Source organism: Gorilla gorilla, chromosome 21 (assembly GCF_029281585.2).
Source record: "Gorilla gorilla gorilla isolate KB3781 chromosome 21, NHGRI_mGorGor1-v2.1_pri, whole genome shotgun sequence".
Taxonomy (NCBI): Eukaryota; Metazoa; Chordata; class Mammalia; order Primates; family Hominidae; genus Gorilla; species Gorilla gorilla.
In genome coordinates, this window is record NC_073245.2 from 59,089,523 (window position 1) to 59,101,863 (window position 12,341).

A 12,341-nucleotide genomic window follows, 5' to 3' on the forward strand; every position below is an offset into this window, starting at 1 on the left:
TGTCTTTATAATCAAAGTGTGTCTTGTGAACAAATTATATTGAATCTTGTTTTCTGAATCCAGTATAACAATCTCTACCTTTTAATTGAAGTGGTTAGTTCATTTACTTTTAATGTAGTTATTGATATGATGGGCTTTAAATCTACTACCTTGGTATTTGTTTTCTATTCATCTCATTTGTTCTTTGTTCCTCCTTCTCTACATTCTTTTGGGTAAATCACATATTTTTTGGCTTTCTCTTTTATTTCTACTATTGACTTTAATTATATTTCTTTGTGTTATTTTCAGTGACTGATCCACAATATACATTTTAAGGTATCTCAATCTATTTTCTAATAATATTAAACTATTTTACCATCAGTATAATAAATTTACACCATAATTCCTTTTATACGTGTGTATTACTTGTATATATGATATCAACTCCACAATATCTTGCTATTTTTTAAATATTCAATGAACTTTTAAAAAATTATATAAAATAAGGACATTTAAAAAGATATTTTACATTTATCTGAATATTGAAACTTTCTGGTGCTCCATCATGTATCATTTTCCCTCGGTCTGAAAAGATTTTCTTTTAGTGTTTCTTTTGGCTAGTGCAGATCTTTTGGAGATACAGTATCTCAGCTTTTTTCTATCTGAAAATGTCTTTATTTGACTTTCCTTTTTGAAACCTGTTTTTACTGGAGGTAGAATTCTAGGTTGGTAGACTTTCTTTTTAAATTTAAGCACTTTTAAGATGATCCACTTTTAACATTTCACTGACTTTTGTTCTCCAGTGGTACAGTATTAGGTATTACTTGTGTTATTTTTCTCCTGTATGCAATGTGTCCTTTTTTCTCTAGTTGCTTTGAAGATTTGCTCTTTATCTTTGGTTTTTAGCAATTTAACTCTGATAGACCTACATGTAGTTTTCTTTGTGTTTAGTTTGCTGGGGGCTCACTAAGCTTCTTAAACCTTTGGGTTAATATCTTTCATTAATTTGGGGAGAAAAATTAGCTATTTTCTCTTTAAATATTTCTTCTCACACATTCACTCTCTCCTCATCTTCTGGGGTCTCTAGGGTCTCTGCGTTTTTCTCTCTCTGTGTTTCAGTTTAGATATTCTTTCTTTACGTATCTTCAAGTTCACTTGTGTTTACCTTGGCTCTGCTCAGCTTTCAGTTAAGTATATCTGACAAACTCTTCATTGCTGATATTGTATTTTTGTAATTTCTAGCATTTTCATTTGGGCATTGGTGTGGGCCATGTGAAGACTGGCAAATACTATGAAGTTCTTCTCTTCCTCAATGATGGCTCTGGTTTTCTCCTTCTTGTAGAAATTCCGTATGGGCATTAGTGGTCTTGTCAGTTGGGTGGCCAATTTGAACTCTTCACAGAACTGTCTCCCTTTTGGGGGCCCAAGGACTTCCTGGCAAAGAGGATAAGCTTACAGCAGTACTCCTTCAGCCATTGCACATTGGATACCGGGGACCCAGTGGACTTGTTCCACCTTCTTGGATCCATAGAGATGCCAATGGTCCAGTCTACCTTCTTATGGATGCCAGCCACCCTTAACTCTTCCAAGCTGAAGGCCCTGCCAGCTCATACTTTGGTGTGATACCTTACTGTGGGGCATCTTACTATGGGCTGTATGGGTCCAGATGCAGGGCATGCTTTTGCTTGCCTGGCTTTGAGTCTGCAGATCTTCCAGGCCAGCTGGTTGAACCAAGTAGCCACACACTGCTGCCAATCCTTATGGAAGTGAGTCTTCAGGATCATGCCATCCAGCTGAGCAAGATGGCTGCCTACAACCCTACTCCACAGGAGACCTGCTGAGCAGAAACAACTCTTTTTGGTTCTTTTTAGAGTTTGTATGTCTTAACCATCTCTTCATGCATACTGTCCACCTTTTCTGCTGTAACCTTCAGCATTGTTGTGTGATAATGCTCACTTCTGAGACATTGCTGGATCTGTTTTCATTTAATGTGTTATGTTTTAACTTTTTTCCCTTGCTTTTTCATATGTCATATAATTTTCTTCTATATATCGACATTTTGTATAAAAGAACAGTAGAGAAAAAAATAACCAATTTTTGCCTCTAGAAAAGGCCATGTTTTTTCTTCTATCCACTGCTGGAGTGGAAAGGGGTCTTAGTCTCTCTGATGTTAGTTGAACCGTGTCTGGGCTTTATTGCAGTCTTAGCTTCTTTCAGTTCACCATTGGTTTTAAATATGTTGAGGATAGGTCAGGACTTTGGGCTCTGAGCCCTGTTGAGATTCTGGAGATCTTATTGTCATTTCAACAACATTCTACGCTATGGGAGATTTCGGGGTTTTGTTTGTTTGTTTGTTTGTTCTTTTTTCTTTTATTTTTATTTATTTATTTATTTTTGTTAGATGGACTCTCACTCTGTTGCCCAGGCTGGAATGCAGTGGTGTCACCTCGGCTCACTGCAACCTCCACTTCCTGGGTTCAGACGATTCTCTTGCCTCAGCCTCCCTAACAGCTGGGATTACAGGCACACACCACCACGTCTGGCTAGTTTTTGTATTTTTAGTAGAGACGTGGTTTCACCACGTTGGCCAGGCTGGTCTCGAACTCCTGACCTCAAATGATCCACCCATCTCGGCCTCCCAAAGTCCTGGGATAACAGGCTTGAGTCACTGCACCTGGCCAAGATTTGTCTTCTTTACAGCCCTCATAAAGTTTTCAGTTGCTGGGGAGTTCTCTTCACGTTCCAGGACCTTTCCTGAGTTTCTGAGCCTCTAGAGCTGTCTCTTTGCCATGCCACCCACCCTTAAGACTTGGAGAGCTACTGCCTTACACACTCACTAAGGTCCAGAAGGCCTTGGGAGAGTTTCTCTTAGTGCTCCTATCCAATTCTTAGCTTCGGGTGGCTAAATTACCTAATTTTTAAATATAAAATAATTAGTGTTTAATTAGCTTACATAGAAAAGGGAGGTTTTTAAAGTTTTTCTGTTTTATTGTTGATGTATATTTTACATGCAACAAAATTCACCCATTTTACATGTATATTTTCGTGAGTTTTGGCAATGATCTGTAGTCATGTAATCACTACCATAATTTAAAAACCTTTTTGGTCAGGCGCAGTGGCTCATGCCTGTAATCCCAGCACTTTGGGAGGCCGAGGCAGGCGGATCATGAGGTCAGGAGATCAAGACCATCCTGGCTAACACAGTGAAACCCCATCTCTACTAAAAATACAAAAAATTAGCCAGGCATGGTGGCAGGCGCCTGTAGTCCCAGCTACTCGAGAGGCTGAAGCAGAAGGATGGCGTGAATCTAGGAGGCACAGCTTGCAGTGAGCCGAGATAGTGCCACTGCACTCCAGCCTGGACAATAAAGCGAGACTCCTTCTCAAAAAAAAAAAAAAAAAAAAAAAAACACCACCACCACCAACAACAAAAAAACCTTTTTATCCCCCTAAAAAGTTCTGTCATATCCTGCCTTTGCATTCAGTCCTTCCTGTAACCTCCAGACCCAGGCACCTCTGATCTCTTTGTCACTATGATTTTATTTTTCCTAGAATTTCATATTCATTGGATCATAGTATTTGTCTTTTATGTTTGTCTTCTTTCACTTAGCATATTGTTCTTGAGACATATCCATGCAGGCGATATATCTCTGCTATTCATTTTTATTGCTGAGTAGTATTCTATGGTACATTTATCACAAAACATCCAAAGGTTGATGGACATTTTGTGATATCCATACCATAGAATACTACTCAGCAATAAAAATGAATAACATTTCAGTTGCTTCCGGTTTGGAGCTCTTATGAACAAGGCTGCAATGAATATTTGAGGAGGAGTCTTTGTGCGGATATAGTTTTTCTTTCTCTTGGATAAATTCCTAGGAGTAGAATGATGGGTTTGTATGATAAGTGTCTGTTTGACTTTACAAGAAACTGTCAAATTTTTCCGTCTATAGTGGCTGGACCACTTTGCAGCTGCCTCAGAATTATGTGTGAGCTCTGGTAGCTCGATATTCTTGCCAATACTTGGTATTGTCAGTCTTTTTCATTTTAGCCATCCTAGTGCGTTATCTCGTTGTGGTGTTAATTTACATTTCCCTGGTGACTACAGACAGCACTATTTCACATCCTTAAAAAGAATTGGTATGTCTGTGTTTCCCATTTTTAGTTGGTTTGTCCTCACGTTATTGATTTGTAAGTTTTTTTTTTTTTTTTTTGGAGACAGGATCTCGCTTTGTCTTCCAGGCTGAGTGCAGTGGCATGAACTTGGCTCACTGCAGCCTCAACTTCCTCGGGCACAAGCAATCTTCTCACCTCAGCCTCCCGAGTAGCTGGGACTTCAGGCGACTGCCACTAAACCCAGCTAATTTTTGTATTTTCGGTAGAGACAGGGTTTCACCATGTTGCCGAGGTTGGTCTCAAACTTCCTGGGCTCAAGCAATCCTCCCACCTCCGCCTCCCAAAGTGCTGGAATTACAGGTGTGAGCCACTGCGCCCAGCCTCTGTAACAATTCTTCATATATTCTAAATACATTTTGTCATATACGTTTTGAAAATATTGTCTTCCAGGATACGGATTACCTTTTCATTTTCTTTGTGATTCAAAGAGCAAAAGTTTTTAATTTTTATGAAGTCCATTTCATTAATTTGTTCCTTTCTGATTTGCACTTTTTAATGAGCTAAGTCCTCTTTGCTTAACTCCAGATCACAAAGATTTTTACCTATGATTTCTCCCAGAAGTTTTATCATTTCAGCTCTTACATTTAGATCTATGATTCACCTTGAGTTATTTTTATACATAATGTTTGTGGTTTTGTTTGGTTTTGCTTTTGTTTTCTCATATACATACCCAGATCTTCCAGCACCATTTTTGAAGTTGCTATCCTTTCCCATTGTATTTCCTTGGTACCTGTGTCAAAAATCCATTTACTACAAGTGTGAGTCTACTGTTATATGCTGAATAGAAGTGGTGAAAGCAAAAAGCATTACTTTGTTCCTAATATGTGGGGAAAGTTTTTAGGATACGACCATAAAGTGATCATTTTAGCCAAAGCTTATCTTTTTTTATTATTTTACTTTAAGTTCTGGGATACAGGTACAGAATGTGCAGGTTTGTTACATAGGTATATATGTGCCATGGTGGTTTGCTGCACCTATCAACCCGTCATCTAGGTTTTAAGCCCCCTATGCATTAGGTATTTGTCCTGATGCTCTCCTCCCTTTACCCCTCACCCCCCGACAGGCCCTGGTGTGTGATGTTACCCTCCCTGTGTCCATGTGTTCCCATTGTTCAATTCCCACTTATGAGTGAGAACATGAGGTGTTTGGTTTTCTGTTCCTATGTTAGTTTGCTGAGAATGATGGCTTCCAGCTCCATCCATGATCCTGCAAAGGGCATGAACTCATTTTGTCAAATTTCACTCCATTTATTTTTCACTCCATTTACTTTGAAGCTCTGTTATTAGGCACTTACGCATTTATGATTGTCATATCTTTCTATTGAAGTCATCCTTCTATCATTTTGAAATGTGCCTCTTTTTTTGACTTGAAATCTATTTTATCTCATGTTAGTATAGTCAGTCCTGCCTTCTTATGCTTATTGTTTGCATCATGTATATGTTTTTTCCATCCTTTTATGCTCAACCTATTTGTGTCTTTATTTGTAAAGTGCATCTCTTATAGATAAGGCATCTCGGTTCTTGGTTTCTTATCTGAAAATCTCTGCCTTTTAATTAGAGCATTTACTTCATTACCATTTAATGTAATTAGTCGTATGATTTGGTTTCAGCCTGCCATATTATTGTTTGTTTTCAATTAATCTCCTCTCAATTTTTGTTATTCTATTCCCTTCCCTTGACTTTATAAAAGTATCAATTAATGTATTAGTTTGCTAGGACTGCCATTACAAACGATCATGGACTGAGGTGGCTTAAACAGTGAAAGTTTATTTTCTCATAATTCTGGAGGCTAGAAGTACAAGATCAAGGTGTCAGCAAGGCTGTTTTTTTCTGAGGCATCTCTCTTTGGATGGCCATCTTCTCCCTGTGTCTTTACATGCTCTTTCTTCTGTACCCATCTGTGTCCAAATTTCTTTTTCTTATAAGGACACAAGTCATATCGTGAGGTACTGGAGTTTAGGACTTCAACAAATGAATTTTGAAGGAGGGGGTGGGATAATCCAGCCCAAAACTATTGGTTTTATAATTGCATTTTAATTTTGCTATTAACTTTTAGCTATACTTCTTTGCATTTTTTTAGTGGTTGCTTTAGGAATTACAATATATATATCCCTAGCTTTCCATAGTCCACTTACAATTAGTCTTGTACTACGTCACGTAAAATGTTGAAATATCATGTAAAATGTAGAAATACTGTATAGGTCCACACTCTCCCATATTTTATGTTATAATTGTTGTATGTTTTCAGTCAACATACATTATAAACCGAAGAGTTACAATTTTTTTAAACAGTCATATGTATTTTTTTTTAAAAAAAAGGAAAAAGCAAAAACATAGTCTTTCTTATTTATCCAGCTATTTAACATTTGCAGTGATTTTCATTCTTTTCTGAGGCATTAAGTTTTCATTTAGTGTCATTTCTCTTTAGCTTCCTTTAGTGTTTCTTATAGCACAGGTCTGCTAAAACAAATTCTCTTCACTTTCTTTTATCTGATAATATCCTTCACTCTTGAAGAATATTTTCATTGGATATAGAATTCTGGGTTGACAGGATTTTTTTCTTTCAACATTTTAAAGATGTTCCGCTTTCTTCTGTCCTCTGTAGTTTCTCATGAGGTATCAGCCGTTAATCAAATTATTGTTCCCTTATACGTAATATGTTGTTTTTTTCTTGTTGTTTTCAAGATGTTTTCTTGAGTCCAACTTCAGCATGACCTTTGCCATCTTTATTCTTCTTGGTGTTCATGGAGCATCCTGCGTCTGTGGATTTGTGTCTTTCATAAAATTTGAGACATGTTCAGCTATTATTTCTTCAAAGTTTGTTTTTGCCTCATTTTTGCTCTCCTCTTATTCTGCCCCTTTCCCCCACAAGATCGACTTCAAAGTGTCTTTTGAATTACTTGCAAGGGGAGGGCTAGGGAAGGCTTATCAAAGCCCAGATTCTTGGGCTCTACCTCAGACTTATTGACTCAATGTCTGGAACTGAGACTCAGGACTCTGTGCTGTAGTAAGTTCCCCAGGTGACTTTTATGCACCACAAGTTTGAGAGCTCCTGCACAGGACTTTATGGGCTTCAAGAGCAGGACCATATCTTATTTATCTGTTGGATGCTCCTAAATTGCTCTGTAGTACCTCACTCCATGTCTTATACGTGGAAGGTACTCAATATGCATGTCGATATGCATGTGATATTTGCATTAATGCATAGGATTGTTTATCCTCCCTACTTCAAAAGGCAACTCTTATGCGAGTCTTTACCTCATCAACAGGTCTTAAAGTTGAGGTGGTTGTAGTTCACATTCAAGTTAATTAGGACTCCTCTGGTTTCTTATTATAGAAATACAACTCAATGACTTAAACAAAACTAAGAAAATGTGTTGACCCATGCAACTGAAAAGTCCAATGATTGTACCAGCCTGGGTCACAGCTGAATCCGGGGCGCCAACACAACATCCTAGTACCATCTCTCGCCATCTCTAAGCTCTACTTTCCTTTAGGTAGGTTTTATTGTCAGGCAGGCATCTTCCCACTTTGAGATAAACACTGTTGTCAACAGTTCTGAGCTCACATGGTTCTTACACTTGTGTTCTCAAAGTAAATAGAGCAACACCTCCTGGGCAGCTCTATCCAAAGCCCCAGAAAGGACTCTTATTGGCCTGGCTTTAGTCATGTGTCTATTCTTCAACCAATCACTATAACCAGGGATTAACTTGCTCTGATTAGTCATCTGGAGTCACATGGTCAGCCCTGAGGTAGGAGACGCAGGGCCATGAAATTGACAGCCCCTATGGATAAGGAAGGAAGAATTGCCAAGCACACAAAGCAACAGATGACTTCTACCACAATCTTCAACATAATGGATGTGAACTCCTGTTCGTGCCTTTCAACAGAGAAACTTTAGAACCATGTTTGTGAAATGGACCCTTTTTTCTCCACGGAGGTTAGAGCAAATTCCATAAAGCCAGTCATTCCCAATCTTGGCTGTAAATCAAAATCCCCTTGGCGTGCTTCCTAAAAATACAGATGCCTGGACCCGTCCTCAGACTTAAAGAAGCAGAATCTGAGTGGTTGTGACTAGGGAGGGTATATAAAATTTTAGGTGTAGAACGGTAATAATTTTGCCCAGTCAGCCTATATGCCCCCTTTCCATTTCCCACTTTTCCTTCTGAAACTCCTTTCACCAGGTTTCAATCCATGTGGTTGGGGGATAATACTGTCCCCCTTCCAAGAATGAGCACATAACCCAGACCTGATTGATCAGAGAATTTGATCCCTCTGTCCATAGCAATTGGTTCAGGAATGGGCATTCAGTGCAACCTGAGCCAGTGAGACCGAGACCCAGCATTTTGTTGGAAATTTTGGGAAACAGAAGCCCTCTTTTTTGTTGGAAGCACTAGCCATGAGGGTAACATGAGCCTACAGTGGCCCAGGGGCCACCACATGGCGAGGGACCCCCTAAGAGTAAAGCCCAGTAGGCAAAGTAGAGCCCAAGGGGAAAGAGATGATTCCAGAGATTCTTGAGGAAGAAGCCCAAGAACGGGCCATCAGACAGAAGACCCAGAAAGCAGACAGAAGACCCAGAAAGCAGACAGGACCACAGAGAAAGCAAGCCAGAGTCCTGAAAACATCCTCCATCGCCTGACTCTCCTCTGGCCTTGCAGTTAGTTAGGAGACCCTCTAACCTCCCTCGAGAGAAAAGTCAGTTCGAGTTGTGTTTTTCTGTTCCTTACAAAGGAGGTGAGGCTTCCTAAGTCTTTCATGTGGTTGAACATGTTCCAAAGTTTATTCATTCATTCAACAACAGTTAATTGAGTGTCTACTATGTGCTCAGCACTATCCTACACGCTGAGGATACAGCAATAAATAAAACACACAAACTCCCTGTTCTCTTCATAGCCCAAGTTTCTTTTAAAAAGCAATCATGTTCTCTCATTTTTAAAAGTATCACCTTTACTTTGAAGGCCCTGAGTAAGTATGTGGCTGACCAAGCCCTTGCACTTAGAGGAACATTAATGGCGCCTTCTTCCTGACCTGTGCATTCTTCCTCCCAAGGAATCTCTTTGTCCACTTGTCCATTTCCATTTGGCAAGGCCTTTCCCTTGAGGGAGATGAGAGCCAATGGCCAGATTCTGAGTAGAGGAGGGATGTGGAATTGGACCTTGAACAAGTCACTTCAGCTCTATGAGCCTCATTTACCTCATCTATGAAATAGGGGTGAATCCTGGTAGGCAAACACCACAGTAATAATTGCTGTAGGCAAGATCCACCCATGAATGCTGAGATTAGTGGGTGAAAGTTTGTGGATTAACAGGAAATTCACGTAGTCTCAAAGTATCAGCTCCAAGATATTTATTAATTACAAAAGACAACCAAGTAACTTTACACGAGAGACACCCAGTAGATGCCACCTTAACCAAGTGATCAAGGTTAACACTACCAGTAATAAGAAATATTGGCATCATGTAGCCCTTGATGTGATTACCTGAGGATACAATATCACTTCTTGCCAAAAAATGCTCAACGCAAATCTAATCATGAGAAAACATGAGACTAGCCCAAATTGCAAGACATTCTACAAGATAACTGACCACTACTTATCACAAGAGTCAAGGTCATGAAAAACAAGGCAGATAAGTTGTCACAGACTAGGGGACACTAAGGGACAAAACATCTCAACACAAAGTGAAATCCTGGATTGGATTATGGTACAGAAAAAGGACATGAGTGGAAAAGCTGATGAAATATAAATAATGTCTGTAGTTTAGTTAGTAGTATTGCACCAATGTTAATTTTCTTGGATTAATGTTTGTGCCATGGTTATATAAGTTGTTAAGATTGGGGAAGCTGAGTGAAGGGTAAATAAGAAAGCTCTGTACTATTCCTGCAACTTTTCTGAAAGTCTGAAATTATTTCAAAATACAAAATTAAAAATTGGACTGAATACCGGTTCTTACTGTGTAAGGATGGTATGCAGATTAAGCATCCATCAAGTCCTCAGCGCAGTGCTGGATAACCATTCTGTAAACAATAGCAAGCATTGCTGCGAGCTTCATAGCAAGCATTGCTGCAAGCTTCTTTACATCTGTTATCAAACACTTACTCGTGGAGCACCCACACGCTCACCGCTGCCCAGTGGCTTTCTCTGTCTCTTCCCCTCATCAGTGAATTCTCTATTTGGGACTGAATAAAGAGGATTCTGCAAATCAGTCCTGAAAACAAGAGTTTAAACAAAAGCAAACTGTACTACTCTGATTACAAAACAGAAACCAAGAGTGCTCTTGAGTGCTGAATGGAAGGGACTCATGACTCCGCCCCTCCACCCCCGGAAGCAGATGAAGCAGATGACAGAATTTATTTGAACTGACTGCTGAATGGAACAGACTCACGACCCCGCCCCTCCACCCCCGGAAACAGATAGCAGAATTTACTTGGAAAGGTCTTAGAGGAAAACGAATAAGGCATCTATTCTTGGATTGACTAGCCAAAGTGTCGATGTCAAAGGCGCCATTTTTGGTTTTATCCAGGATCTCATTCTCCCCTAAATCAATGGTCTGCAAACTTCTGATCAGGCACACATATTAGGAAAATATTTTGAAACAATTCCTCTAATGTTTATGTATTTACTTGCTAATTATATACATTTACCATGATATTAACCTATTATGTAGGTGGTAAAGCATATAAAAGGACAGCTGTAAAGAGGAAGTGATAAAGAAGAAATAAGTGATACTTTGAAAAAATTTACTCAGTGATGTAAAAAATTTCCTTACTCTCACTGAAGGATTATTGCTACTTGGATATCGAATATCCTTTATTATTTTTAAATTTTTGGTTTATTTTATATGGTTTGAAATTGTGCAGTATGTTTATATCAATACTTGATTTTTATGATTGTCATAAATGAAAAACTAACCTCATAGAGCTATATCTTCCAACTGGATGAAGGGTATCACTTGCTATACCTATTTTTAAAAATGCTGTTCATCTTCCAATTCCATATATCAATTTTGCAAAGGTTTTTGTTGACATTTGTCTAGTTATTTTTATCTTCCCTGAGGTTAAGCTGTTGTTGAAAACTAATTAAAAAGTGTTGATTTTTTGCACTTTTAGCATGAGTTTAAAATTCACTGACGCTGAAATGCTAGGTTGAGATAATTTTAAGTTATATTAGAAAATTTGGTTTCCAGGACTTTAAAGTGTGTGCATATTAAAGCATTTATATAGGGAATTTACATAATTTTGAATAATGTAAATATGTCAACAATAATTCCTTAACAAGAATATTTCCAAACATCTGTTTTTAAAATGTTTTCTCCAGGCTGGGCGCGGTGGCTCATGCCTGCAGTCTCAGCACTTTGGGAGGCCAAGGCAGGCAGATCACCTGAGGTCAGGAGTTCAAGATCAGCCTGGCCAACGTGGTGAAACACCGTCTCTACTGAAAATACAAAAATTAGCTGGGCATGGTGGTGGGCACCTGTAATCCCAGCTACTCGGGAGGCTGAGGCAGGAGAATCACTTGAACCTGGGAGGCGGAGGTTGCAGTGAGCTGAGATCATACCATTGATCTCTGACCTGGGTGACAAGAGCAAAACTCTGTCTCAAAAAAAAAAAAAAAAAAGAAAAGAAAAGAAAGAAGGAAGGAAGAAAGAAATGTTCTCTCCATAGCCCAAGTTTCTTTTAAAAAGCAATCATGTTCTCTCATTTTTAAAAGTGTCACCTTTACTTTGAAGGCCCTGAGTGAGTATGTGGCTGACCAGGCATTTGCACTTAGAGGAACATGAATGGCGCCTTCTTCCTGACCTGTGCATTATTCTTGCCACCTCCTCCTAAGGAATCTCTTTGGCCACTTGTCCATTTCCATTTGGGAAGGGTTGGTTCTATTCAATGTAGCATAGCCACAAAGTTGTCATCTGGTCCTCCCTGGCTGTGCCCTCTCCATGGGGTCAGAGTCAACAAGGCTAAGGGACTGTGCATATCCACAGCCCACATCCAATCTCCCAGACCATGCACCCTAAGATCCTGGAATTTTCTCCCAGAGCTGTGGGAGCCTCTTCCCCAGGGCTATCCTCTGTCCTCCTAAGAGCAGATTACATCCCCCACGTACACACCCTGCAGTCCAAGGAGAGGCCAAAGGGTGGTCAGAAGGCTTGGACATGAGCTGGCAAGTACAAACACTTGTGCACA

The 12,341-nt window shown here is 39.4% G+C and overlaps 1 pseudogene; it reads right to left on the reverse strand.

Moving 5' to 3' along the window:
- Positions 1–1,188: 1,188 nt before the first annotated feature.
- Positions 1,189–7,330, reverse strand: LOC101139446 (large ribosomal subunit protein eL13-like; annotated as a pseudogene).
- Between the last annotated feature and the right edge of the window lie 5,011 nt (positions 7,331–12,341).